The 27,108-nt window shown below is 39.2% G+C and overlaps 1 long non-coding RNA gene across 1 annotated transcript; it reads right to left on the bottom strand.

The window, feature by feature from the left end:
- Window positions 1-843: 843 nt before the first annotated feature.
- LOC114825196 (uncharacterized) lies at window positions 844-3,209 on the bottom strand. Its single transcript, XR_003773856.2, has 6 exons — window positions 2,980-3,209; window positions 2,657-2,875; window positions 2,439-2,537; window positions 2,270-2,348; window positions 1,793-2,186; window positions 844-1,598 (listed from the first exon to the last, which is right to left on the bottom strand). It is a non-coding gene; the product is annotated as an uncharacterized lncRNA (long non-coding RNA).
- Window positions 3,210-27,108: the final 23,899 nt, after the last annotated feature.

The raw sequence follows: 27,108 nt of genomic DNA, 5'->3' as shown, positions 1-27,108 counted from the left end.
GAGATATATATTCAGCCAACTACTGTCTCTCGGTTAGTTTCTCATGCAATAGTCTGTGACTTAGTGGTTTATAAATCGTTTGCTGGCAAGATTCGATCAATGGCATTCATTTAAAGAGTGGTGCTCAACGGTGAAGTGGTACCCATCAACAGGTCTTTGAGGTAGAGTCTCGGCCAGTTGTTGCCTCTCGGCCAAGGATATTTTCATCAGCATTTGGTGGCATTTAAAAATGAAAAATAAAAGTTCGGTGGCAACCATATTTTTGCTACGGCCAGGAGAGATGGCACGCAAAAGATTATATTGGTTTTAAAAAGAGATAAGGGCAGGTTCATGATATAATTGAAAAGCCACCCACATCAGCAGTGGTAGGCTTTCACGTGGGTTATCCGTTTCATTCGGTGCGGCATTCCTTAGTTGGAGTTTTTCTTTTGCCGAGAGAAATTTTTATCTTCTTCGACAATACCACGAGATTTTGCTGGGCACATAACTAATTTCCTTAACCATTCGGCTTGCGAGCCGAAGCTCAAAGAAACTGGGGGGCAATGTTTGGACCCAAATTTACACCATTGGTCCGTGCAATCAAGGCCGTTGAGTAAGCGTAGCTCCTAACCGTTGGATGGAAAAGTGAAGATAATTTTGTTATTGTTAAAGGATATGTTGTGGTTTTAATCATGATATTATCTTTTAATAATATATCAATTTATCTAAACAAAATATGATCGATATCATGGTGTTTGTTTGGAAATGGGTTTCTCTGCATGGGATAATATTAAATGAGAATGGTTATATAATAATCATTAGTCAGAAGAAGAATTGCCATTCATTTGCAATTCTTCAGTGGGACATGCATACACGTGGAAGGCAAACAACGTGATCAAGGTAGTTTTTAGGCAGTGCCTCTTTTATTGCCAAGTCTAGGAGATAATGATGGCATCTAAAAGATAGGTTGTTGCTTATCTGGAGAAATCTTTGATTGAGACTCTAACTGACCAATTTGAATTGAAACAAATCCTGCATTAGTGTAAAGCTGCGCCACACATTTGTTTCTATAAATCCAAGGCTACAAACAATGGGAAGGATCCCCTTCAATTCAACACACAACTGCCCTGCGCAAATTCTCTCAACAACCTTGAGACTTTTTCCTTTTCTTTTTTTCACCGACACACCTTCAGTTTGGATAAACAGCACTATGAAGGCAACCGATGATATCTTCAGTCGGCATAGATAGCACTGTCACCGTAGAACCAGCCGGTCTCGCAGCATCTTCAGTCGGCATAGATAGCACTACGTCGAGGGTGACTGGTTATCTATCCAAGGCTCAATCGAAAAGGATTTTCGAATCCTTATTGGTCGAGGTCATCTCATTAGCCTTCTCGGTGAAGTGAGGTGTTACAAGTTATTACATTCGGCACATTGAAAGCCGAATTTGATATTGAACTTCGTAGAACTAGCAGCCTTGTCTTCAGGCTCTAGAACCGGAAGGCCGAGAGTGTTCCTTCCTCGGCCGCAGTCGCGAGATTTAGAAGTCAGCAGCACACCCAACGCAACATCAACAAATTTTACTTCTCGATCGAGCTCGGCCGACAAGTTGGCACGCCCTGCACACAACCGAAGGACGTAGTTAGCTCATAGATTACTCGGCATGCGCGCCACGTAGGCTTGGTAGTTTTTAGGGTCAACAAATATAAATAAAAATGTACGTACAAATATAAAGTTTTAAAAGAAAGCAGTAACAAAACTATGAAAAAAAAAAGCAGAAAAATCTATAGGAATGTCGTTCGAAGGATCTTACTGCGGGTTGGGGACGTGGTCGGAGGTCGACGAGCCTGATTGTTGTGCTTGCTCGGTGTGGAAGGGTTATGAGGAACTGAGGGCTTGTACAAGCATCGACATTTAGGACTTGTACCATGCCAACTCACTCCTTAGGCCAGCGACTTATTGCATCAAAGCCGTAACATGGCCCTTTGACTGCAAGGATGACGAGGCTCTACTTTCCCGCCGTCTGGCATTTCCCATCCCCTGACAATAAGTCCCTAGTCTCCGACCAAAAGTCTAGTCCAACGTCTCTGTCACGATGTGAAACCCTGCATCCTCAGGGGATCCATAAACTCAATCAGCGTGTCCGATGAAAGCTGGGAGGCGGCGGATTCTTGAAGCACCGATTGACTCTTCTCCACTGTAGTCGCCTGTGCAAAAAAAACATGGATTATTAATAGAAAACAATTTGAAATAATTAGTATAAATGTTGAATGCATAAGAAATTACTTACATGAATGGACGGTCAACTCATTCCCAGGCCAAACATAAACGTCAGCAAAGACGTCGATCTTCGGAAATTTTGAACCTTTCTGAAATCGAAAATGATAAGGAAAATGTTAGTAAGAAAAAAAATTTATTAGCGGCATTTTAAAATTGGAAACGAAAGATGTAATATATACCTTCCGTTGCGCCTCCATCCTATAAGAGAAAAGTCTCGAACCCGAATGGTGGAGAACAGTCTTCTTCTCCCGATTGATCTTGTTCGCCTTCACCTTCTTCTGTTATAAAAAAAATAAACGTATTAGTTGTAATACTTAAAGAAAATAATAATAATAATAATAAACATTAGTAAAAATTAAAAATAGTAAAATGAAAGAAGTCGTAATTAAAAATGCACCACATAGCCCTGCTCCTGAAAATGACCGCAAAGCCAAACCCAACTATCTTATGGGTCCTCCAACTCTTTCAGACAACCCTCCTCGAGAGCGACCTGCAGATCATCAAATTGCTGGAAACATTGGTGCAGGTCACTCTTCCAATGCTTGTAGCGTTCGGAGAATAGCCGATTGAGGTACAGGAACATGTCATCGTCCTTGTCCTCCAAATTGTAGTTTGTCTGCAATGTAACAAATATTTTGAAAGTATTAGTAATAAAGGACAGTAATAAATATAAATATATAAATTTTACATGAAAATCATTAAAAAGGCAACGCTACTTACGGACAATTGGTTGCGCATCGTGTTCTTCGTCTCCTCCGGCATCGCCTTCCAAGACTTCCACCGCATAGGGCAAAAGATCCACACGACATGCCCAATATCATGGGCCAATGCACTATGCTGCTCCGCCGTTGGTGCTACGCGATGCTGCTCATCGTATATGATTGGGATACGACCGTTGGTCACCCGGGTGACCTTCGCCATCTTCAATTGCCGATAAGGTCCCCGGGTGTTTTTCTTCGTTGCAAAGAGATGAAAAATAAATCATTAACCCAAAACTAATAACAAATCCTACTAAAATTTCGCATAACCTCCCCTATAATTAAAACATTTCCCCAAACCCTGAAAATAACATAAACAATATACGCATCCAACACAATGATCACAACAGTTTAATAAAAGGTTCAGAACGATGACAACTTTTTCATCCTTACATGACATAACTTAACAAATTGAACCTAAAATAACAAAATTCAGTTAACATGGGAATGAGGGAGTGAATTAGGATTGTATACCTGGCCATGTACCCGAGGCATCAGTTGTGGATCCCGATGGCGACATCTAGTCCGTAATGTGGGGGCGCCGGTGAGTACGTCGGGCGCTAACAAGCAACACCACTGAAGAAGTTGATGATGCCTACGCCTGTGGGACTGGAGGACCAACTGGGTCAACCAAATTGACCGGCCTGTGGTCCATCTCTGTCGAAGCAGTGGCAGCAGTAGTAGGTGTAGTCGTCGGACTAGGTGTAGCCGTCAGACTAGGTGTAAAAGCCATTGCCCTCTAGGTTCTAATGAGGTTTGACATCTACAAAATTGGAAATCAATTTGCTTCGTACACAAAGATTTAACTTACCGTACACATGCTAATAATTTCAACTTAAATTTAAAATGAAATTTAAAAACCCTAATTCTAAACCCAATTCATGTTTGGCAGAAACAAAACTTAAAACTGATATACTATACACAAACTAATCAATTCAGATAGGATATAGACCCAGCAATTATAACTTATAAGAAGAAACTAGCATAAAGGAGTAGTTGGAGGCAAAATCTAGTATGTACGTGCTCTGTGTGTGTCAGGGAATTCAAGTGACAAATAAGCCACAAGCTAGCAATTTGGCTTCTCGAGGGTAGGCAGAAACGAAGAACATGCACCCAAGTTAATGGATGGAAACAAAAAAGTATGGCACATATTCAACAATAACCAGGGATACAAGCATCATAGGCAAAAAAAGAAAGCATTAGGCTTCTTAGGAGTTACAAAGTCCAATATATCACGCCAATAGACACAACATGTGCTATAACACAATTAAAACAAAAGGAAGCAGAGGATAACTGATAACCTTCTTTGCATTTCCCTAGAAGCAGAGATGATAACCTTCTATTTTCAAAAATCCAAGCACAATATTGGTCAATGAATACAATCAGAAAACCAATGAAAAGAGAGTAACCAAAACATGTAATTATGATATGTAAGCTCTCATCAAATGAACCTTAAAAAAACAAGTCAACCACAACAATATCAAAATCCATGGGACTACTTTCAAGCAAACCACTTGAACTTGAAGTCAAACAACAATACTAGAAAGCAATGAAAGGTAACAAAATTATGGAAATAGTAATTAAAATTACCATAAAGTAATGCAGGTGACCAAAGTGTACGTCCAAAAGCTAGTGGATTTTTCTCCTGAAAATTGAAAAACTCAAGAATGACAATCTTATCATATGAAAGTATTTTCGTTAAAGAATGACATTATTAGCAATGAAAGTATTCGTTGACAAAAAACCTCACCCGGTATCCAAAAAAGATAAACAAATTTCTTCAAGAGAGCAAATAAATACCCATCTAGAATATAAGAACTTACAACACAATATCATTCTCCAAGAAACACAAATTTGGATGAAAAAAAATCCCAAATTGCTGAACCCTTTCTCCAGAAAAAGAAATTTTGAATTATGAAAAATGCCAACTCGCTGAACCCATGTTCTAGATGTGTTCATGTCTGCATATTTTATGAAGAGAGCAACGTGCAATCACAAAGAAAACAAAAACAAAGCGAAGCACATGGAAGTTTACAGAACTAATCTCCGCATGTGCACTTTCCATCCTCAAACCTATGAAACCTATTGTTATCCCTCACTATGATAACCCTTCCTGAGCACTTGGACATAAACTTAATTGCAGTATGACAATCGCCACCAATTTAAGAACCCTAAATCTAACCCCCAATTTAAGAAAACCTAATCTAACCTCACTGCCTAAAATTGTTCCCCTAATTTAAGACCTAAATCTAACCCCAATTAAGAACCCTAAAAACTTTAATTTAAGAACCTAAATGTAACCCCCAATTTACGAACCCTAAATCTAACGCAACTGCCCTAATTCTAACCCCCAATTTGAAAAAAAATAACCAAAAAAAAACCCTAATTCTAACCCCCAATCTGTAAATAAAGAAAATTGAAAATAAAAACTAAAAAGGAAATTACCTCTTGGAAACGAAGTCGCGATGGCCGGAGAAAGGGATGGAGATACAGAGGAATGAGAAACAGGGTATCGCGACGAAGTCGCGATGGCCGGAGAGAGGGACGGAGAAAGGGACGGAGATACAAAGGAATGAGACAAAGGGTATAGCGTAGGGAAAAAGGAAGAAGACGGAAGTGAGGGGAAGAAGGAGGGGGGTTAAAATATAGAATCTTCCGCAACAGAGTCTTTGTCTCTCAAGGCCAAACAATCGTCGCGCAAGTTTTTTTAAATTTCCCCGAAAAAAAAACGCCTTAATTGAAATTTCAAACACTTGCGCGACGAATAAATATATTTTGTCGCGCAAATATACTTTGTGCAACAAAATATATGTATTCGTCGTGCAAATATTCCCGTGTAAATTTAAAATAACTATTAAATCGTGATTTTTTGTTTCTAACCGTTGAAAAGTTTTGTACCGTTATTTGATCTCTGAATGTTTGTTTTCTGCAATTTTTGGCGTATGCAATCTCGAACCATATACAAATAAGTTTGACGGTTGGATTGTTGAAATTAGTTTTGTACACTGCGTATCCCATCAAAAAGTTAGATTCACTAACACTTAGAATTTATTTATACTTTTATTAAGTATAACATAAGATTTTGTGGTATCCAATAATGTAAATAGTTGAAATTGAAGATCGAATTAATTCATTGTATTCATATAGGGTCAAGGAGTGTAGCTATAAAAACTCATCAAAATCAGAGTTAAATAACCGTTAAATAGTGATTTTTCGTTTCTAACCGTCGAAAAGTTTTGTACCGTTACTTGATCTCTGAATGTTTGTTTTCTGCGATTTTTGGCATATGCGATCTTGAACCATATACAAACAAGTTTGACGGTTGGATCGTTGAAATTAGTTTCGTACAATGCGTATCCCATCAAAAAGATAGATTCACTAACACTTAGAGTTTATTTATACTTTCATTAAGTATAACATAAGATAGTGTAAATAGTTGAAATTGAAGATCGAATTCATTCATTGTATTCATATAGGGTCAAGGAGTGTAAATTTAAAAAATCATCAAAATCGGAGTTAAAATAACCGTTAAATCGTGATTTTTCGTTTCTAACCGTTGAAAAGTTGTGTACCGTTACTTAATCTATGAATGTTTGTTTTATGCGATTTTTGGCATATGTGATCTCGAACCATATACAAACAAGTTTGACGGTTGATCGTTAGTTTCGTACAATGCGTATCCCATCAAAAAAATAGACTCACTAACACTTGGACTTTATTTATACTTATTAAGTATAACATAAAATTTTGAAGTATCCACTAGTGTAAATAGTTGAAATTGAAGATCGAATTCATTCATTGTATTTCTATAGGGTCAAGGAGTGTAGTTGTAAAAAATCATTAAAATCAGAGTTAAAATAACCGTTAAATTGTGATTTTTCGTTTCTAACCGTCGAAAAGTTTTGTACCGTTACTTCATCTCTGAATGTTTATTTTCTGCGATTTTTGGCGTATGTGATCTCAAACCATATGCAAACAATTTTGACGGTTGGATCGTTGAAATTAGTTTCGTACAATGCGTATCCCATCAAAAAGATAGATTCACTAACACTTGAGTTTATTTATACTTTCATTAAGTATAACATAATATTTGTGGTATCCATTAGTTTAGTAAATTTAAATTTATTTATTTTGTACGTTTAACACTTAAGAAGTTGAATGGTATGTATATTTAATAGTGACCAATTTTTTAATTTAATTTAATATATATATATATATAATTTTTATAGTTTTTTGGGGTATAAACAAAGTAATTCATACCATTTTTTACATCACTCTATATAATGCATTAACCATTTCATGTGTTTTACAAAAAAAAGTTACAAATATATTGCCTTAATCTTCATCCGAACTATAATAACTTTCACTTTCGTTGCTATCATCATTTTCAGTGTTCCATTCCTCATCATCGATAGGTACGTCACCATCGTCGTTTGGGCGCACTGGACCATCGTATCGTGGAATATTACTGAGGTCAATTGTGATTAACTGAATCGATATTTTGATTGAAGATACTCCTTCTATCTGAAATGGTTCTTGGATAAGATTAGTATCTCGGAGTGTTTCTGCACCACTTTCCATCGAAGATTCAAGACGTTGGTCAGCAACATTGTCGATGTCGTCGTCCGTACGGTCTTGTTCTGGTATAGCATACATGTTCCTATGATCCATCTTCTGAACAACTTTCCAACCCCTCCTGGCTTTAAGGTCATCTAGATACACAATTTGTTTTGCCATGGTTGCTAAGATGTAAGGGCCGTCATCGTACCAAGTTTTGGTAGTGTTCACTGATAGTAATCCATGATCTCTTTTCACACTTCCATGCCTATTTGGGTTTGTATCAAACCATCGACACTTAAATAGGATCACTAGGCACCGGTCTTTGTAAAGCAATTGCACGACACTTGTTAGTTTACCGTAGAATTCAATGTTTGTACTTTCGCCTCCCCTGGGGACATGAACACCGTTGTTTTGCGTACACAACTTGTCATCTCGTGCACCTGCTAAGAACTTGACGCCGTTGACATGGCAATCCGAGTACAATTGAACGTGAATTGGTCCGAACGCCAAGTTATATAACTCTTCAGTGTACACGGGGGAATTCAATGTTTTCAGTTGATTCACTTAATATTAGACAAACATTTAAATTTGTTAGTTCGAGCAACTTAATTGGTATAATATATATGTCCAATACAAAACACTTGAAGCTTACATATTCGACAAACCATTGTAGAAACAATTCATGGTGTTTCTTGGCATACAAATGTGAAGGATGTGCCTGCTTCATCATATTTTCATGCTCGTCTAGGTATGACAGTGTCTCGTCATAATTGTTGAGTACGAACCCATGTGCTACTTCCATGTCCTTCTTGGAAAATGACTCGCCACAAATCGGATCTCTGAATGGTCGAGCAATTTGGGCAAAAACTAAAAGTTGAACCTTTCTCACACCCCCGTCATTATTGCAAGGAGGACGATTGAAAGTTGTCTCAACATCCTTTAAATACATTCCACACAATGTAAGCGCCTCATATGCCACCCAAGCTTGTATAATGGATCCTTCGGGCTTCGCTTTGTTTTGTACACTTTTCTTCAAGTCTTGGAGAAGCTTGCCAAAAGAAAACGATATGATACACATATTACTAATCGTAATATATTTAATATTGATTAATAAAAAAGATGAGGAATATATACCTTTCTATTGGATACATCCATCGAAAGTTGACTGGTTCAGCAAGCAATGCCTCTTTTGGTAAGTGAACCATCACGTGTGTCATACTTGTGAAGAAAGCTGGTCCGTTTTTCGCAACGTTCTTAACGTCAATTGCGAAAAAAAACTGGACAACAACATGATTGGTTTCACTACATCGGCTGGCAAGAGATGTTGAATAGCCACAGGAAGTAGGTGTTGCAAAACCACATGGCAGTCATGACTCTTTAGGCCAACAAATTTACCCCCGTCAACGTTTACGCAACACGCGATATTTGAAGCATACCCATCTTGAAACTTTACAGACGATAAAAACTTTAAAAATTCTTTCTTGTTATTCGGTTTCATTGAAAAGAATGCAAGATTCCTTATGGCTTTATCATTGTCCCCATTCATCCATAAACCTCGTTGTATTCCCATTCGTTCCAAATCAAGACGAGCTTTGATCGTGTCTTTTGTCTTACCCTCAATATCTAGAATTGTGCCGACCAATGTGCTAAATACATTTTTCTTAACATGCATAACATCGAGGTTGCATCTCAATTTTAGTTTGGACCAATACGGGGAGCTCAAAAAACATAGACTTGTCCATCCAGTTCATATGTGTAGAAGGTCTTGTCCTACTAACATTGGTCCCGAAATGAGCAAAATCCAAAAGGTTAAGCTGTTCCAAAATCTGAGCACCAGACCATTCTCTATGTCTGAGGCGATGCTCTTTCTCCCCATCAAACTATATCCTTCTTTCGCCATTCGTGGTCCTAAGGCAACCATCTTCGATGACCAAGGTAACAAACTTTTCCAACGTGCCAACTAGATGTTACGTCTTCCTTGCATACAAGGCATGCCATATAACCCTTAGTGCTCCACCCGGAAACCATTGCATATACGAGGAAATCATTCACAGTCCACATCACTGCAACCTGCAAAGTGAACATCATGCCAGTACATTTATCGTATGTGCACACACCGTGTGTCCATAAATCTTTTAGCTCATCCACCAAGGGCCATAAGTACACATCAATTGACCTACCAGGATCCTCAGTTATCAATAGAGTAATCATCATGTTTTCTTTTTTCATACATTTCCATGGCGGCAAATTATACGGAAATACGAAAATTGGCCAAGTTTGTGGTGTTGGTTTAAAACCCCAAACGGATTAAATCCGTCAGTGGCAAGTCCCAATCTAACGTTACAAGAATCAGCAGTTAACTTGGGGAACGTTTGATCGAACCCTTTCCATGCCTCCCCATCTGCAGGATGCTGCATCACATCATCGTCTACTCATTTTTCCTTATGTCATCTCATGTCTGTGACAGTATGCGTCGACATATACAATCACTGCAACCTAGGTTTCAGGGGCAGATAACGCATAACTTTTTGTGGGATCTTAGTCGTTCTATTCTGAGATGTCATTTTGAACCTCGACTCATTGCATACAGGGAATTTATCCAATGCTTTATTCTCTTTGTAGAATAAAATACAATTGTTTTTGCAAGCGTGAATTTTTCATAACCCAATCCAAGACCATTCAACACCTTTTGCGCGTGTCTATGGTCTTTAGGCAAACAATTGTCCTTCAGAAGCATTCTCTTGAAAACCCCAAAAAAGTAATCGAAACACTAGTTCAACATACGATACTTTATTTTTCCATGCATTAGTTCCACAATGGCCGTGAGAATGGAAAAGCTCTCGCACCCTGGGTATAACTCTTGGTTGGCATTTTTTAATAGTTTTTCATATTGTTCGAACTCTGCACTATCCATTGGTGTAGGCACGTCATCTTCCCCTTCCTGATTGGAGTTTGTCGATGCAAATGGAAAAGCATCATTTATAATATCCATGACTTGTTCATTAGGATCCACAATAGGTTCAACATTATCCACTCTTGTGGCGTTTGAAGATGAAGCATTGTCTAGTTGTTCCCCATGATGGTTCCAAGTATTATATGTCTCAATCATTCCATTCCTTACTAAATGAAATCGAACATTTTCAATTGTCTCCCTTAACGTGTTGTTACACCTCCTACAAGGACACCAGATTCTAGTTACACCCGGGTTGTGTGTACGTGCAAAGTCAATAAAATCCTCAATTCCATCCAAGTATTCATCCGCACATCTATTTGGGTTCTATATCCACATCCTATCCATAATTCCTGGAACCACAATAACAATACAACAATCACAACAACTTCATACAAAATGATAATGTCACCTTATGCCTCTAGTAAGGGCCCTATCCCATTTGGGAATGCATAGTAATGTCACGTAATTTATGGCTACATCAGATTAGATTTCGACGTGGATGAATTTCGGCAGCATCTCGATACAGTTCTTCAGGTGTACAACCCGAAGAACATACAGAGATGACACTGAAATCTCCACAATCGAAACCTAATCCTTCAACCATAAACTACGCGTCATAATTGTGCATTCACAAACTGTCCAAATAATGGGACAATTCAAGAATTAATTGGACCGCAGTCATGCTTTCGCATCCATGCAGGAAATCCAACTAATTCTCGAACAGGACACTAAGTTTTACTAAAAATTAAAAACAAGTACGAAGTTAATTTCAATTAACTTTGTACATCACAACGTATATTTGTACGTCACATACAAATTTAAGAACATAATATAAATATAATTTCACAACACAATATAAACAATACAAACTAAGTTCAACATAATTTAAATAGTTTTATATGTTTAAAAAATAAAACGAAGAAAATACCTTCTCAATTGTTCTCCACCATTCGCTAATCACACACAATATCCTTACAGACAACGAAATTAATGGCGTTAGTATGAATTTACATTAATACTTTTACCGTAACGACAAAAAACGCTTACCAGACACATCGAGATAGCTCGATCAACCAAAAGAAGAAAATGGATGGAGTATTAGATGATGAAATTAAGAGAAAATGAAAATGACAGATGACGGATTGAGCAAAATCGAAGGGATGAGTGCAGAGGCATAATCTGCAATTTTTTTTGTAGTTTGCCTGTCACAGCCCGTCCCGAGATTTTCTATCGAGGACGTGAATTGACGGATTTACCCTTGATGTTACTAAGGTATGTGTGTGTAACGTTATTTGGTTTAAATTATTATAAGTTTTGGGGATAGAGAAAATTGGTTTACATTTTGTTTGTATGGTTAGGATGAAAATGGATGGTGTGGATTAGATTGGACCACACACAGGACCTCTCTCCCTCTCTCCTTCCCCGTGTCTTCTCTGTCTCTCTCCCTCACGACCCTCTATCACTCTCTCTCACCCAAAACGTACGGCCTCACCCAAAACCACCCAAAAACGCAGTGGATCGAAGCAACCAAGGGAATTCTAAGCTTGTAGTGAGCTTAGTGAGGTCCCAAGGAAGCTCGGAGTGCTTCGTTTGAAGGTTTTGGACGTCGGGATCACGTGGTTCAACTTTGGCCGGTTTTCTTGGGATTTTTCCGTTGTTTCGCATATAGGTGACACCTATCCCGAGGACGAGCGCATCCAGGGACGTCACGGGGGTTACGACCGATCGACTTATCAGTGAGTGGGCAGTTTTGATTTCGTATTACCTATATACAATAGTTTTTCCCAGAAAATGCGTTTATATGAAAATTATGATTTAAATTACCATGCATGCAAATGTTGAGATATTTGAATTGAGAATTGATGCATATATATGTGAATTGACGCGGTGGACGCACAGGTGAGTTTTATTATCATTCAGATGAGTTATTTTATATGAATTACATTGAAAGCTCATAACCTGCACTTAGGTGTTAGTGCTTATATTTTTATTCACCACACCGCACGCTCGCCTTGGATCCAAGTAGGTGGATGTCGTACAGACCATGTGAGGGTTCCGACATGCTAGTCGTACAGATCACTAGATGTGATTCCGACTAGTGGGTGACCTTAGTTATGCGCGCTGATGATTGTTGAGAGAAGCAGTATAGCGTATTTATACACCTATTATCGTACAGACTACTATACGTAGTTCCGAGTGATGTGCAGTGTAGTGCCGTACAGGTCACAGTTGGTGACTCCGGTAGGGCCGTATAGGTCACTGTGGTGACTCCGGCTGAGTGGGATGTTGAGCTTTAGAATCAGCCGTACAGGACCATTGTAGGGTCTCTAGTTGATTTATTATTTCACCTGATTGATATTGATGCATTCTAATTATATTTTGGGCATGGCATATCATTTCTGAGATGTTATTATGATGGATTGTGATTTGAGCTCTTGATGATATATATATGTGTTTATATACTATTTTTCTAGGAAAGTATACAGGTTTTACGGTGAGGGGTTAGAAATGTTTTTAACGAAATGTGTTGGAAAATCTTTAGTTTTACTGACCCACTCATTTTGTTTTGCGCCCCTCCAGGTTCTAGTTAGCAATTGGTGGCTCTCGAGGTCTTTTTCCGGCATTCTGACATACACTTGACATGTAGGACTCACCTGAGGGTGATGTACTTTTATTTTTGTCCTACTTGACTGAACTTAAACCTATGCTCTGAATTTATGTGTTTATCTTAACTCGTCCTGTTATTCTAGTAGGTTGTTCTGCTAGAGATTGGTTTAAATTCCTTCGTATTCTGTTATATCTTGCTTCCGTGTCGCACTCTTGGTTACGTCACACTCACATGACGGCCAGCACGCCTTGATCCTCTGGGTAGGGGTGTGTCAGTTTGGTATCAGAGCTTAGGTTGCAGTCCTGTATAATTGTTAATGCTTTAATGATCTTTTGATGTTTTCTGTCAGAATTATGCCGTCTCGTAGAGAGCGTAGGGAGTCCTGCCGTACTCCTGATCCTAATTTTCCTGATATCGTTCAGTTGGGGGAAGCAATGACTCAGGCTTTTCAAAATGTGATTCGTCCTCCTCCCCCACCTCAAAGGACACCCCTGGAGACCATGTATAATTTGAAATTGGATCGCTTTATGGGTGATGAAGGTCACGAGGGGGCAGAGAAATGGCTAGATCATATTGAAAAGACGTTTCAGGTAATGCAAAGTCAGGGGAATTTTCCAACTGATAGGTGGGTTGAGACCACTACCTGGTTTTTGGGTCGAGAGCCGGCAGGTTGGTGGAGGAATCAGACCGCAGTTTATGTCCCCAGCTATGGCATCTGATTGGGAAGTATTTAAAGATAATTTCAAGAAAAGATTTGTCCCCCCAGAGTATATTGATCGCAAGAAACAGGAATTCACTCGATTGAAACAGAAGAATATGACAGCTCATGAGTACTACAGAAAGTTTATTGATTTGTCTCGTTATGACCCTGATACAGCTGGTAATCAGGGAGAGATGCTTCGACGTTTCAAGTTGGGATCTAAGAAAAAGTGGCGGACTTTTGCCAGTGCACTTCCCTGCGCCGATTACCATGAGTTTTTCGAGATTTTGGTTAGGATGGAGGACTCCGATAATCTGCCCAGTGAGAGTGAGGATGACGAGGACAAGAATGACGGTCAGAAGAAGGATGATAAAGGTAAGGGTATCTCTATTCCGGGACCTCGCAAGACGCAGAATTTTAAGAAGAGTGGGGCGAGTTCGAGTTCTTCTAGTGGTGGATATAGTATTACTGGCCCGAGGAGAGGTGGTGGTAGATTTTCTGGTGGGCCTAGATTTCAGAGGCAGAGGGATTCTGGTGATGCTGGTGGTTCTGGCGCTCCGTGGTGCCGCCGTTGTATTTTTCGTCATCATGGTGAGTGTAGGAAAGGTAGTGGTGCTTGTTTTACTTGTGGGCAAATGGGACATCGGGCTTCTCAGTGTCCCCAAGGTCAGCAGAGACCGCAGCAGACCACTATGCCACCTCCAGCGCCGATTCAGCAAAGCTTTGGATCAGGCGGTTATGGCCAGTCGAGTCGTGGTGGTGCCTACCACTACCAGGGGGATGCTGCTCCGTATGCTTCCGGACCTTATCAGTATCCCCAGGAGCCTTATTCTCAGACAGGGTATTCTCAGGACTTTGGGGGTTATTCTTCTTATTCGTCTATGCCAGCTGGTGGATCTCAGTGGCATCAGGGAGGTCAGCCCCGTCAGGGGGAAATTGCTACTGGTGGTACAGGATCATCGAGGCAGCCTAGTCAGTTAGGCCAAGGACGTGCTCCCCAGGGGCGAGGTAATCAAGGCAGTAGAGGTCGTGGTGGACGACAGCAAGCTCAGGGGCGTGTTAATCACATCTCACTGCAGGAGGCTCAGAACCATCCGGACTTGATCATGGGTACGTTAAATGTTCTTGGTCATTTTGCTAAGGTTTTGATTGATTGTGGTGCTACGCACTCTGTGATTTCTCATACGTTTGCTCAAATGACTCAACCTCACCCTTCACCTCTAGGATTTGATTTAGAGTTTGCCATGCCTAGATGAGATAAATGTTATGTTGATAGTGTGTATCTTGGGTGTCCAGTGATGGTAGAGGGCGTGGTTATGCCAGCTGATCTTATTCCGTTAGATATTGTGGATTTTGATGTGATTCTAGGAGCTGATTGGTTGCATTATAATCGTGCCCATATTGATTGTTATGGTAAATCAGTTACTTTTTATCGCCCTGGACTACCCGAGGTTACTTTTGTGGGCGAAATAGGTGGGGTGAGATATGGTGTTATTTCTGCCATAAGAGCAAGGAAATTATTATCGAAGGGTTGTCAGGGATATTTGGCACATGTGGTATTAAATGATGTTGTTCCTACCAGTATAGAGGAAGTTGGTGTGGTCAGGCATTATCCTGATGTATTTCCTGATGATTTGTCAGGGCTGCCGCCAGACAGAGAGGTGGAATTCTCTATTGATTTGCTTCCAGGTACTGACCCTATATCTCTAACTCCTTATATAATGGCTCTTGCTGAGCTGAGAGAATTGAAAATTCAGTTGCAAGAATTACTTGATAAGGGTTTTATTCAGCCTAGTTCGTCACCTTGGGGTGCTCCAATATTATTTGTGAGGAAGAAAGATGGAACTCTGAGATTATGCATTGACTATAGGCAATTGAACCGGGTAACGATTAAAAACCGTTATCCATTGCCTCACATCGATGATTTGTTTGATCAGCTGAAAGGTGCGTGTGTCTTCTCTAAGATTGATTTGAGATCCGGTTATTATCAGTTGAAAATTAAAGAGGAAGATGTACCTAAGACAGCTTTCCGAACCCGTTACGGACATTATGAATTTCGGGTTATGCCATTTGGGTTGACTAATGCACCTGCAGCTTTCATGAGGTTGATGAATGAGGTATTCCAGCAATATCTTGATAAATTTGTTATTGTTTTTATTGATGATATTCTGGTATATTCTAAATCTAAAGCAGATCATATTCGACATCTGAACTTGGTATTAAAGAAATTGAGGAAGCATCAGTTGTATGATAAGTTCAGTAAATGTCAATTTTGATTGACTGGAGTGGCATTTTTGGGGCATGTTGTATCGGCTCAAGGAATCCAAGTTGATCCTCAAAAGATAGCGGCAGTGGAGAATTGGGAGCAACCTCGAACCGTCACTGAGGTACGAAGTTTTCTTGGTTTAGCAGGTTATTATCGACGGTTTGTTCAGGATTTCTCTATGATTGCTTTGCCGTTAACGAAGTTGACCAGGAAGGATGTTAAATTCGAGTGGGATGAGAATTGTGAGCGGAGTTTCCAGCAATTGAAATATTGCCTCACTCATGCCCCAGTATTGGTACTTCCTGATGATAGCGGTAATTTTGAGATTTATAGTGATGCTTCGTTGAATGGTTTGGGATGTGTTTTGATGCAGCATAATAGAGTGATTGCCTATGCTTCTCGGCAGCTGAAAATTCATGAAAGGAATTATCCTACTCACGATCTTGAATTGGCAGCTATTGTCTTCGCTTTGAAGATTTGGAGGCATTATTTATATGGTGAGAAGTGTAAGATCTTCACTGATCACAAGAGTCTTCAGTATTTTTTTACTCAGCATGATCTTAATCTTCGTCAGCGAAGGTGGATGGAATTGCTAAGTGATTACGATTGTACTATTGAGTATCATCTGGGTCGTGCTAATGTGGTAGATGATGCACTGAGTAGGAAACCTCAAGGCAGACTCAATGCCTTATATGCTAGCCGTGTTCCTCTTCTTGCTGAGCTAAGGGCAACTGGAGTAAGGTTAGAGTTGGAAGATCGAAGTGGAGCCTTTCTTGCTAGTTTTCAAGTCAGACCAGTTTTGATTGATCGCATACTCGAAGCCCAGATGGTGGATAAGGAAATTCAGGAAATGGTTCAATTAAGAAGCAAAGGGAAAAAGAAAGATCTCAGAATTCGGGAATCAGATGGTATGCTTATGCAGGAAAATAGAATGTATGTTCCGAATGATGAAGAATTAAAGAAGGAAATTTTGGATGAAGCGCATTGTTCAGCTTATGCGATGCACCCGAGAGGAACTAAAATGTATCATACCATTAGACCATTTTATTATTGGCCGAGTATGAAAAGAGAAATTGCTGAGTATGTGAGTAGATGTATTATCTGCCAGCAAGTTAAAGCAGAAAGAAAGAAGCCATTCGGGCGAATGCAGCCACTTCCCGTTCCCCAGTGGAAATGGGAAAATATAACCATGGATTTCGTGTATAAACTTCCTCGTACACGAAATGGATTCGATGGTATTTGGGTGATTGTGGATCGACTTACCAAGTCAACGCATTTCATTCCAATGAGGGAAAAGTATCCTCTGAATAAATTGGCTAAACTGTTCATTACGAAGATTGTGAAGTATCATGGAGTTCCGGTGAACATTATTTCTGATTGAGACCCAAGATTTACTTCTAAATTCTGGGTGGCTTTTCAGGAAGCTCTTGGTACGCAATTGCTTTATAGCACAGCTTATCATCCTCAAACTGATGGGCAATCAGAGAGGACTATTCAGACGTTGGAGGATATGTTGAGATCTTCAGTACTACAATTTGGTGATTCCTGGCATGATCGTCTGGACTTGATGGAGTTTGCTTACAACAACAGTTTTCACTCGAGCATTGGTATGTCACCATTCGAGGCACTTTATGGTAGGGCGTGTCGTACGCCATTATGTTGGTCTGAGGTTGGTGAAAGGGTGTTAGAAGGCCCCGAGATCGTGGATGAGACAACTCAAAATGTTCAGGTGATTAAATCTAACCTGAAAGCAGCCCAGGATCGACAGAAGAGTTTAGCTGATCGACATGCCACTGATTGAGTGTATAATGTGGGCGATTGGGTGTTTTTGAAATTGTCACCTTGGAGAGGCGTGGTACGATTTGGAAAAAGAGGGAAGCTAAGTCCGAGATACATTGGACCTTATGTGATCACTGAAAGAATTGGTGAAGTTGCCTACGGAATTATCCAAGGTCCATAATGTGTTCCACGTCTCTATGCTTCGACATTACATTTCTGATCCTTCTCATGTGATCCCTCCTTAACCGTTAGAGATTAATCCGGATTTGACATATGATGAGGAACCTGTCACTATATTGGATTGGAAAGATAAGGTTCTAAGGAACAAGACGGTGAGTTTGGTGAAGGTGTTGTGGAGGAACCATTCCGTAGAAGAAGCTACCTGGGAGACAGAATATCGTATGAGAGAAATGTACCCAAGATTATTCTATGGATATTAAGTGGTTTAATTGGTTATGGGAATTTCGGGGACGAAATTCTATAAGGAGGGGAGATTGTCACAGCCCGTCCTGAGATTTTCTATCGGGGACGTGAATTGATGGATTTACCCTTGACGTTACTAAGGTATGTGTGTGTAACGTTATTTGGTTTAAATTATTATAAGTTTTGGGGATAGAGAAAATTGGTTTACATTTTGTTTGTATGGTTAGGATGAAAATGGATGGTGTGGATTAGTTTGGACCACACACAGGACCTCTCTCCCTCTCTCCTTCCCCGTGTCTTCTCTGTCTCTCTCCCTCACGACCCTCTATCACTCTCTCTCACCCAAAACGTACGGCCTCACCCAAAACCACCCAAAAACGCAGTGGATCGAAGCAACCAAGGGAATTCTAAGCTTGTAGTGAGCTTAGTGAGGTCCCAAGGAAACTCGGAGTGCTTCGTTTGAAGGTTTTGGACGTCGGGATCACGTGGTTCAACTTTGGCCAGTTTTCTTGGGATTTTTCCGTTGTTTCGCATATAGGTGACACCTATCCCGAGGACGAGCGCATCCAGAGACGTCACGGGGGTTACGACCCATCGACTTATCAGTGAGTGGGCAGTTTTGATTTCGTATTACCTATATACAATAGTTTTTCCCAGAAAATGCGTTTATATGAAAATTATGATTTAAATTACCATGCATGCAAATGTTGAGATATTTGAATTGAGAATTGATGCATATATATGTGAATTGACGCGGTGGACGCACAGGTGAGTTTTATTATCATTCAGATGAGTTATTTTATATGAATTACATTGAAAGCTCATAACCTGCACTTAGGTGTTAGTGCTTATATTGTTATTCACCACACCGCACGCTCGCCTTGGATCCAAGTAGGTGGATGTCGTACAGACCATGTGAGGGTTCCGACATGCTAGTCGTACAGATCACTAGATGTGATTCCGACTAGTGGGTGACCTTAGTTATGCGCGCTGATGATTGTTGAGAGAAGCACTAGAGCGTATTTATACACATATCATCGTACAGACTACTATACGTAGTTCCGAGTGATGTGCAGTGTAGTGCCGTACAGGTCACAGTTGGTGACTCCGGTAGGGCCGTATAGGTCACTGTGGTGACTCTGGCTGAGTGGGATGTTGAGCTTTAGAATCAGCCGTACAAGACCATTGTAGGGTCTCCGGTTGATTTATTATTTCACCTGATTGATATTGATGCATTCTGATTATATTTTGGGCATGGCATATCATTTCTGAGATGTTATTATGATGGATTGTGATTTGAGCTCTTGATGATATATATATGTGTTTATATACTATTTTTCTGGGAAAGTATACAGGTTTTACGGTGAGGGGTTAGAAATGTTTTTAACGAAATGTGTTGGAAAATCTTTAGTTTTACTGACCCACTCATTTTGTTTTGCGCCCCTCCAGGTTCTAGTTAGCAGTTGGTGGCTCTCGAGGTCTTTTTTCGGCATTCTGACAGACACTTGACATGTAGGACTCACCTGAGGGTGATGTACTTTTATTTTTGTCCTACTTGACTGCACTTAAACCTATGCTCTGAATTTATGTGTTTATCTTAACTCGTCCTATTATTCTAGTAGGTTGTTCTGCTAGAGATTGGTTTAAATTCCTTCTTATTCTGTTATATCTTGCTTCCGTGTCGCACTCTTGGTTACATCACACTCACGTGACGGCCAGCACGCCTTGATCCTCTGGGTCGGGGTGTGTCATTGCCTCTGCACATGGCTGAATCCAGATTAAAAAATTCACTTTTGAACGAACGATTTTGCATGATGAAACAGGTATTCGTCACGCTAATGAAAAAGTATTCTTCGCGCAAGTTTACCATTTATTTATTTATTTTATGTCCTTTAGTTTACAATTTATTCTTTTCAACCCATTGCGCGACAAATGAATGTATTGTCGCGCAATGCATATTTTTTAATTTTTTTTCTATTTTTGTTATTTCTATATATTGTAAAATTTTATTTTATCATAAATCAAAAACTCAAACCTAATTAATCATTAAATTAATTAACAAAACTAGTTTACTATCCCAAATAGAAATTATAATTAATGCAAATATTAATACTCATCCACATAACATATATTTATTCATTAAATTAAATATAAAGTCCACAAAATCCTTTTTTTTATTAAAAAAAAAAAAAAAAAAAAAGCAACCCTCATCAACTTTAATCCTCCGCCCGCAACACATCAAACTTCCATTGCCAAAAACTCTGCTTGAAAAGCCCATCCATATAAATTCGTTGCTTCTCATCGGTTTCATCAACATCCCAATGAACCCTCATCAACTTTAATCCTCCGCCCGAAACACATCAAACTTCCATTGCCAAAAACTCTGCTTGAAAAGCCCATCCACATAAATCCGTTGCTTCTCATCGGTTTCATCAACATCCCAATGAACCTACATTAATGCCAGTAACAACAAATTAGTAATTTAATAAATATTACGTTTTAACAAAAATAATTGTTCATTATTTACCAAACCTACCGATAACTCTCCCAACATGGACTTCTTCACCTCCTCAGGGACTTTTTTCCAAGATTCAAACTTGGCAGAACAATCCCTCCGCACCAAATTCCCAATGTCATACTTAAATTCGGCGTAAGCCTCATCCAAATTTTTGCCTTCAAAGTACGGCACTTGCTTCCGTCGATACCTCTTTATTTGCACTACAAGTTTTTCTTTGCCAAAACCTTCTCCAAAATCGACCATTATTTTTTAAACAAAAAAAAAATTGAAAACTAGGGCTCTGAAACTGTGTTTATATAGCACTAGGACACCTTTGCACGACGAAAATATTCGTCGTGCAAAATGCATCATTAATGCGCAATTAATTGGAAGGTTTGAACGCATTCTGAGCGTGCTTTGCGCGACAAATACATGTATTTGTCGCATAAAGATTCCTTACGCAACAAAGTTTTTGTTGCTCAAAATATTGCGCGACGAATAAAATATTAATTATTTTTAGAATAAATATTTAAGGTGTTATATTTAATACCTTAAATATTTATTCTAAACATAATTAATACTTTAAATATTTATTCTATAAATAATTAATACCTGGAATATTATTCTATAAATAATTAATGCCTTAAATATTTAGTCTATATATAATTAATTACTTAATCCATGAAATTATTTTCAGAGTAAGTACGATATTCATTGAAGATTGTAAACACATATAAACCGAGGATAAGGTGCTTACATTAGGTTTCAATAAAAAAAACCAACAAGAATTGAAACATAATTAAGTCCAAATACATAATTGAAACATAATTAAGTCTGAATACATAACATAAAAAAAACACCATAAATTTAAATATTGTTGACACACCCCGACCTAAATCAGGGTAAGTGTGAAATACACAATCAGAGCATAAATAGTCTAAGTGCAGTCAGGCAGGACAAGTACTAATTACACAACACCTAAAGGTGATCCTACATTTATGATGTTCTGTCAGAACCACCGTTGAAATCCCCGTGAGCCACCAAAGCACTTCTACCTAAAACCTGGAAGGGCGCAAAACAGAAAGTGTGAGTGAGCAAAAACAAAGCTTTTCAAGATCATTTCATTTTTCAAAAGTTCTAACCCTTCGCCGTAAAACCTGTATAATTTCCCAGAAAAAAAAATTATATATATATATATACAATAACAGAAACCATGCTCAGGATGAAAACCCATAGAAATATACCATGCCAAAGTATCTCAATGAAATGTCATAATTAATCCAGTTAAAATATATCAATGCCAGACATCATATCAACCGGATTCACCTAACGTCACCCGCGCGGCTAAGTATATAGCTCATAACCAATCTCAATCATATCAAATGTTGCACACAAGTTGAAACCACCTAAAGTGGTCTATACGACAAGACTAGGTGTAAAATAAATATGCTCTAGTGCTACAATCACGTGAAAGTTGTGCGAATGATCGCGGGTCACCTACGAGTCGGAACCACCTAAAATGGTCTATACAACAAGCATGTGCACCTAACTTGGATCCAAGGTAAGCATATGGTGCGGGAGGTGAACATCACGTGAAGGACTGTGCCCTAACTCTATGAGGGAACACTAACACCGAGGTGCAGGTTTATGAGCTTTCAATACATCACATCATATCTCGCATAACTGACGTAATCTCATATCTTTAATTTATGAACTTACCTGGCACTTACCTGTGCGTTCGCAGCACCAATCATAATTATATGCAGCTACTAATGCATAAATAAAATAGGCAAATACTTTGCATGGCATTTAAAAATGTATAATCATTCAAATTCATTTTCTGGGAAAAATCTCAAGTATATAGGTATATACGGAAAACCAAAAGCCCACTCACTGATATGTCGAAGGGTCGTAGCCCCCGAGCCTCGATTGATGGCGCTCGTCCTTATGATAGGTCTCACCTATATGCGAAATAACTGAATAAACGTTATTTAAAGCAAATATACAAAACTAGGAAATAACTTATCATACAATGCTCAAATGAGGTGTTTGAATATACCAACATGATCTACTCAACACCACGAACATCCCATTATTTTTAGAAAAAATTTCCGAGCACCCACGTGCAAGCACATGCCTAGCGCACCAAACGGATTCCCTAACGGCGTTAGGGAATATTCCGTTAAATATAAGCATATACCGTTAATTATACCAGATGCCGTTAATCGCCATTAAGTCACCAGATTCCTTCACCGTCGCCGGAAACTGGGAAAATTTTCTAAACTTCATATCTTTGTCATTTCTCAACCTAAATTCATGAACCTTAAACCAAAATGAAGCTTACAATGAGTATAACAAAACCTTACCAATTTTAATCCCTAAAATCCAAGGGATCTTGCCAGAAAAAGGCACGATAATTCGGCCACCTCTGCAACTCGTTGAACCCAAGCCTCCCGACGTCCAAATCACTCCAAAGTTACTCCCCAAGCTTCGTGAAGATGTTTTAAGGTTTCCTATGACCTTAAAACTCACTGAAAGGTCCACATTTACTACTACATGAACAGTGTTCACGATCGAGGTTCTCTGGTTTTCGGGTTTTCGAAAGTTTCACGTCCAACTAAGGGTATGGATGAGCTCCTGAGCTCACAAAGAACACGAAGACCACCTTCATAGCCTTGATCCGTGACTGGAAGTGAAGGTTTGAAGTTTGTCCGTACAATTGTACGGAAATGGAAAGAAGTCCGAGAGAGGGAGGAGATAGAGAAAGTCAACAGGTTGATTAGGTGTGAGTGTGTGGTCCTAGTTTGGGCTACCAATCAAAACAAACAAAATTTTAAGTTCTAATTGGGTCCAAAAACTTAGGAACTTAACATATCAGTCCACCTCTAAAAGCATGTCACACACCACACCTCAACATCCAAGGGCAAAATAGACATTTCACATTGACGATAAAATAATTCGGGACGGGCTGTGACAACCTACCCCCTTAAGAAAATTTCATCCCCGAAATTTCCATACAATAATTAATAGTCATAAAACAACCTTGGGTACATATCTCTCATCTGGTCCTCTGTCTCCCAGGTGGCTTTTTCCAACAAGTGATTTCTTCACAAAATCTTCACTAGGCGCACCGTCTTATTTCTTAGAACTTTATCTTTCCAATCCAAAATAGTCATTGGCTCCTCATCATAAGACAAATCCGGATTAATTTCCAAAGGTTGACGAAGCATAGAGACATGAAAAACATTGTGCACTTTTGATAACTCTGGAGGCAACTCAAGTCTATAAGCAACCTCACCGACTTGCTCAGTGATCATATACGATCCAATGTACCTAGGACTCCGCTTGCCTTTCTTTCCAAACCGTACCACACCTCTCCACAATGATAGCTTCAAAAATACCCAATCACCTACATTATACATCCGGTTAGTGGCATATCTGTCTGCTAGACTCTTCTGTCAATCCTGAGCCACTTTCAGGTTAGACTTAATCACCCAAACATTCTGCGTAGTCTCATCCACGATCTCAGGGCCCACCAAAACTCTTTCACCAACCTCTGACCAACATAAAGGTGTACGACAAGATTTACCATAAAGTGCCTGAAACGGTGACATACCAATACTTGAATGAAAGTTGTTGTTGTAGGCAAATTCCATTAAATCTAACTGCTTATGCCAAGCGTCACCAAACTGCAATACTGAAGATCTCAACATATCTTCCAACGTCTGAATGGTTCTCTCTGACTGTCCATCTGTCTGAGGATGATATGTTGTACTATAAAGTAATCTCAAACCAAGAGCTTCCTGGAATGCTATCCAGAATTTAGAAGTAAATCTAGGAGCACGATCCGAGATAATACTAACTAGAATCCCATGGTACTTCATGATCTTCGATACAAATAATTCAGCTAATCGGCTTAAAGGATATTTCTCCCTCACAGGAATAAAATGTGCTGACTTAGTAAGCCGGTCAACTATCACCCAAATGCCATCATAACCATTATGTGTACGAGGAAGCTTGTACATAAAATCCATAGTAATATTTTCCCATTTCCACTGTGGAACGGGAAGTGGCTGCATCAATCCAAAAGGTTTCTTTCTTTCTGCTTTGACTTGTTGACAGATGACACACCTACTCACGTATTCAGCAATTTCTCTTTTCATACCTGGCCAATAATAAAATGGTCAAATGGTATGATACATTTTTGTACCTCCTGGATGCATTGCATAAGCCGAAATATGTGCTTCATCAAGAATTGCTTTCTTTAATTCCATATTATTCGGCACATACATCCTACTCTACTGCATAAGCATGCCATCGGTTTCTCAAATTCTAAGTCTTTCTTTTTCCCCCGATTCCTAGCTTGAATTATTTCCTGGGTCTCTTCATCATCCATCTGGGCTTCAAGTACACGATCAATTAAAATTGGCTTGACTTGAAAATTAGCAAGTAAGGCTTCCTCTCGATCTTCCACTCCTAACATCACTCCAATGGACCTTAAATTCGCAAGAAGAGGAACATGACAATCATAAATGGCATTAAGTCTAACTGGAGTTTTCCTACTAAGTGCATCAGCCACTACATTCGCACGACTAGGGTGATACTCAATCGTGCAATCATAATCACTAAGCAACTCAATCCACCTTCGTTGCCGAAGATTAAGATCCCTCTGAGTAAAAAGATACTGAAGACTCTTATGATTTGTGAAGATCTTACATTTCTCACATAAAGATAATGTCTCCAAATCTTCAAAGCAAAGATGATAGCTGCTAACTCCAGATCATGAGTAGGATAATTCATCTCATGAGGCTTCAATTATCGTGAAGTATAAGCAATCACCCTACCATGCTGCATCAACACACAACCCAGACCATTTAAAGAAGTATCACTATAGACCTCAAAATTACCACTATCATCTGGGAGTGCCAAAACAGGTGCATGAGTGAGATAATACTTCAATTGTTGAAAACTTTGCTCACAATTATCATCCCACTCGAATTTATCTTCTCTTTTTGTCAACCTCATTAATGGCAAAGCCATGACTGAAAAATCCTTAACAAACCGTCTATAATAGTCTGCTAGGATATGAAACTTCATACCTCAGTGATGGTTCGTGGTTGTTCCCAATTCTCCACAACTGCCACTTTCTGAGAATCCACCTGAATACCTTGAGCAGAAATGACATGTCCCAAGAATGCTACTTGATTCAACACCAAAATTGACATTTGCTAAACTTAGCATACAACTAATGTTCCCTTAATTTCTTCAACACCAAGGTAAGAGGTCGAACATGCTCTGATGTAGACTTAGAGTATACCAGAATGTCATCAATAAAAACAATGACAAACCTATATATATATGGCTGGAATACTTGATTCATCAAATCCATGAAAGTTGCTGGTGCATTCGTTAATCCGAATGGCATCACCAGAAACTCATAATGACCATAACGAGTCCTGAAAGTAGTCTTAAAGACATCCTCACTGCTAATCTTCAACTGGTAATAACCAAACCTCAAATCAATCTTAGAAAACACACAGGCACCTCGAAGCTGATCAAACAAATCATCTATACGCGGCAACGGATAACGGTTTTTAATTGTTACCCGATTTAATTGCCTATAATCAATACATAGCCTCAAAGTCCCGTCTTCCTTCCTTAGAACCAAAACTGGAGCTCACCAGGGTGAAGTACTAGGCTGAATAAAACCTTTATCGATTAATTCCTGCTACTGGACTTTCAATTCCCTCAATTCAGTAGGAGTAATTCTATATGGAGTCAAAGATATAGGATCCGTACCTGGAAGCAAATCAATAGTGAACTCCACATCTCGGTCTAGTGGCAATCCTGGTAAATTATCAGGGAATATGTCAGGAAAATGCCTGACTACTCGAACATCCTTCACACTACTAGAAGCAATATCATTCAGCACTACATGAGCTAAATTACCCTAGCAACCTTTCGATAACAACCTTTTTGCTCTTACAGCAGAAATAACATCGTGTCTCACCCCACTACGATCACCCACAAAAGTAACTTCAGGTAATCCAGGATGATGGAAAACAACTGTTTTCCTGTAGCAATCTATCTTGGCACAATTATAATGCAACCAATCTGTGCCTAAAATTACATCAAAATCAACAATATCTAATGGGATAAGATTAGCTAGCATAATCACCTCATCCACCATCACTGGACATCCTAGATATACACAATCAACGTAACATCTCTCCCCTCTAAGCATAGCAAACTCTAAATCATACCCTAGATGTGTAAGATGAGGTTGTGTCACTTGAGCAAATGTA

Source organism: Malus domestica, chromosome 05, assembly GCF_042453785.1.
Source record: "Malus domestica chromosome 05, GDT2T_hap1".
NCBI classification, from domain to species: domain Eukaryota; kingdom Viridiplantae; phylum Streptophyta; class Magnoliopsida; order Rosales; family Rosaceae; genus Malus; species Malus domestica.
Note: the sequence above shows the minus strand (reverse complement) of the source record. Positions and strands in the feature narration are given on the sequence as shown.